We start from the raw sequence: 4,214 nt of genomic DNA on the forward strand, positions 1-4,214 counted from the left end.
TTTTTATTGTCACCATAGCTTGCAATTGAAACGGCAACCAGGAGAGATTGCAACTTAGAGAGTTGGCAATGGCGAGGAGAGTTGGTGGAGATGGTGACAATGGTGTAATTAAATTTAAGAGGAAAAATGTGATCTCTCTCTCACTCATATTTTTTATTTTTACAACAAATAATGCGTTTTCTCTTAAACCATATCTTGGAAAAGCATATATATGCGGCTCCATCTCTCCTATGATGGAGAGCTACTAATGATCTAACCTAGTAAAATATTGCATGTTAAAGTATTGTGATTGTACTCTAAAAGGTGCGTCTTTCCATGCTTAACATGATGACTAAGTTGAAAAACTCTTACGCCACTATGTTGCCAGTAAGCTATGCAAAGTTATAACTCTCTACATCATTCTATCGATGTACATGAAGCTATAGCTTCCATAACTGAGAGTTGTAATTTTCTAAATCTTGTAAACCTCTATTTTTACCAAGTTAATTCATTAATCACACTTTTCACTTGAATCTTTGAATCCTTTTTATACGCTTTATTTACTTCTGCATTCTATTTTAGTATATCAGAATCTTAAAATTTTATGTGTTGTTTGTCATTTTGGATCTTAAATAACTAAATTTGGTATTTGGAAATACTTAGAACTTATCACCTTCAATCCTCGTTGGATCAATACTTTACATAATTTTTATTACTTGTTGCGATAGTGTATACTTGCACCGGATATGCATTGAAAATAATCAACTATTTTCTAAGTATTAGTAGTTGCTCTGAATCAATGTCTAGTATTTTGTTTTTACATTTTATTTTATTGTTTCAAGTTTATATCCACTGTTCACTTGATCTAATGGTTGGAAATGGAGCAACAGAGGACGCTGCAGAAATCTGGGCTGTCGAGGATCCAAATTGTTGTGTTTGTTAGTTTTTTTATGATAACTAAGATAGGAGAAAGTTTGTACTACTATTAATTAAATAAAGTGGCATGAATGCTCGTTTTGCAATCATCCTTGAAAATATTTGAGCTTTATATATTGAGGTTACAAGGATAAACTTGTAAACTGAGCTAGCACCTCAAGCATCACTTGCTTTGTGTTTAACTACGACGAAAATCCTACAAAAGAAGAGGATGTAGTCAACTCGCTCACCATGCTTTCCGCTACCTAGGTTACATCCTTTGTTGGGAAACCGTCCTCTTGTGACAATCATCTTGCATTTCTTAATTATTATATTTTCATATCTAGAATTTCATAGACTTGGTAACAAGATTGAGAAATTTTAGTTGAAGTGTGGGAAAAACCAAACGTGTAACAAGATTATGGCGCAGATATAAAATTATAAGCTTAGAAGTAACGTAAAATTATTTTTTTTAATTTAACTATTAAAGATATTTTGGTCGTCGGTAGGGTTGGAAAGTAAATGTGATATGCTTGAATAGAAGGACATGGTGATATCTCTGAAGTTAAGAGAGAAGAAGACAATCTAGATAATATTCTTTGATGATTTATTTCATTTCATTAGCATAATCTTAGAGTACAAAACCATAACTACAACCGTGTAATTATAATAACTAAAAGAAAATTGAATTATTGCATGACAACCTTAGAGTACAAATCCATAACTACAACGGTTTAATTAGGAAAACTAAAAGAAAATCAAATTTTTGCACGACAACACAATAAGTAAATGAAAGCTCATTGAATAATCTAGGAGAGAATTTGTGTACTCTCTTGGGTCTTGTGCTTTGTAATATATGAAATTATTCTAACAGTCACAATAACGTCCTACACACTTTGGTATAATATCAGGTCCGCACATGAACCTCGGACAAGTACCATCCCTGGCACATAGAACTATAAAAAAAAAATGTTACTAAAATGTGAGAAAATATTACGTACGAAGTAACGAAGAATGTTGAAAAGGAAAAAATTGTTTTACCTTTTATGCTCATTGTAACAATAAGTGGGGAAAGAAAGATAATCATATCAAAAACATTTTTTGTTAGTGGAATCATGTTTGTTCCTCTGTGTTTCTTGTCAGTAGCTCTTAGCAGTATCTTATATTGTTTGTTATATATATGCTTCGAATAATTTCAATTGGTCTCGTACCACTTTATTATATTGGCTGTTATTTTGGCTTTAGGATAGGTGATTTTGCAAATTTCTTTTTGTATTGTGGTTGGTTGTGTCGATTAAGACATTGTTTATCTTGCTTGGGTTAGCACCTAACCTTTTATTTAATTAAATTTTCCGTTTAACTTTAGCCATATTTTTCATCTTTCGTATGTATGAATATAGAGTTACTCTTTAAAGATTTAAATGCATTTTTTATTTCCTTATTTAAATTTAATCAAAGTTTTAATCTCTTCATTTCTAAAACCACTATTTTGGTCCTCATATTTTACAATTCTTGGTTATTTTTAGTCCCTCGTCATTTTTTGGTGATTTGTCGTTCGCCTTAACGACATGACAGTGATATGGCATGCGTGTGTTGGCTTTTTCATTTTTCATGTCCTTTTTAGTTCGTTTTCCATGCTTGTCAATATGGTTAATGTTGTTACAAGAAGACTTGTCACCATAGGACCTCACAACTTCCTTTGATATCCAAATGAAATCCATTCTTATTTCATGAAAAGAAAGAATAAGGAAGGATTGTTGATCTTGTGCCTTCATTGTGAGGAGTATTTCAAACATTACAAGGTGAAGGCCAACAAGCTTATACCTACCAACAACTAAAGGTTGGTAAATAGGCCAAGTGACAATTCTCAAAAGGTGAAGCCAAAGAAACTCAAAAAAAACATGCATTGTGGTAGGAAGATCAAATCATGATCTACCATTAGGGTTTGAAAACCAAAAGACTAGAAAATCTCAAGTGAATATGTTAAAGACAAATTTGTAAAAGAACCTTTTCTAAGACCCAGATAAGCAATCACAAATATTTTAGCCAAATTGATCGCTCGATGAATCGGAAATGACTTATAATGAGGTCATTGAAGTCCTAAATGATCTCAATGATCCACTATAAATTAGTGATACTGAAATATTTTAGGGTTTTGGGTTTAGAGTTTAGGGTATATTCGATGAGCTTAGAAACTCTTTAGAATGAGATAGCATTTTTATCACAAATTTTTATTATCTCACAGTGTGAGGGTATCAAGCTGGAATGCATTTGAAAATTCGTGAAAGAGTTTATTAAGAAAAGATTGGATTGTAAGGATAAATTATTGAGTTGAGAATAATCAGGAGAAGTGGAATTGAAATCCATTCTCTTCGGTAGCAGCCATAGCCATTGTATCGATCGTCTATTCTCTATATATGAAACTTAATGTCTACTAAAAATACAATCTTACCCCTTCTTAATTTTTTGACACGTCATCAAAATTATATCCTTTTGTGTCTTTTGCATCAACTTCCCCCTATTTTTCCTCTTCAAAAAACAAATTAAAACAAACTTACTCAATAAAACACACTAACTCAATCTTTTTTTTAAAAACAAACAAACTTAATCTTAATCTCAATCAAAACAAATTTTCCTATAATTCAACTTCTGAATATCAAGAGTTAAAAAAATACAATCTTCTATTCTTTAATTATGAAATTAATGTTTACCAAAAATACAATCTTACCCCCTATTAAATTTGACACGTTATCAAAATTATATCCTTTTGTGTTTTTTGCTTCAACTTCCCCATATTTTTTTCTCTTAAAAACAAAATAAAACAAATTCACTCAATAAAACACACCAACTGAATATTTTTTTAAAGAACAAACAAATATAATCTTAATTCCAATTAAAACAAATTTTTCTATAATTCAACTTTTAAATATTTAAAGAGGTAAACAAAATTACAAAATATTTATTACAAGGCATATACCTACTTTTCAAAAAATTACACATTTTCAATTTTGTTTTTTTTTCAAAAAAGAATTTGCATTTGTTTTTTTTTTTTATCTTTTTTATAGTGAAAAGAAAAAATATATTAAATAAAAAAATAGATAAAGAGACCGAGGGCATTAAACCTGACTCAGGTACAACAAAAAACGGGGATACACATAATAAATCAGAACAAGTGGATCAACCCAAATCTATCATAATAAAAATTCACTAATCAACAAGCGAACATATACACGGGCGCGAAACCAGGTTACAAAAAAAAAATGAAAAGTGGACCTCTGCGAAAAACAATTAATGGATCGACTGTGAGCACAATATCAAAA

At 30.6% G+C, this 4,214-nt stretch overlaps 1 long non-coding RNA gene across 1 annotated transcript; it reads right to left on the minus strand.

Moving 5' to 3' along the window:
- Positions 1-1,480: 1,480 nt before the first annotated feature.
- Positions 1,481-2,072, minus strand: LOC146910619 (uncharacterized). Its single transcript, XR_015018584.1, has 2 exons — positions 1,936-2,072; positions 1,481-1,850 (listed from the first exon to the last, which is right to left on the minus strand). It is a non-coding gene; the product is annotated as an uncharacterized LOC146910619 (long non-coding RNA).
- Positions 2,073-4,214: the final 2,142 nt, after the last annotated feature.

This window comes from Medicago sativa, chromosome 7 (assembly GCF_051527215.1).
Source record: "Medicago sativa cultivar Bolivia chromosome 7, Bolivia_mono, whole genome shotgun sequence".
NCBI lineage: Eukaryota > Viridiplantae > Streptophyta > Magnoliopsida > Fabales > Fabaceae > Medicago > Medicago sativa.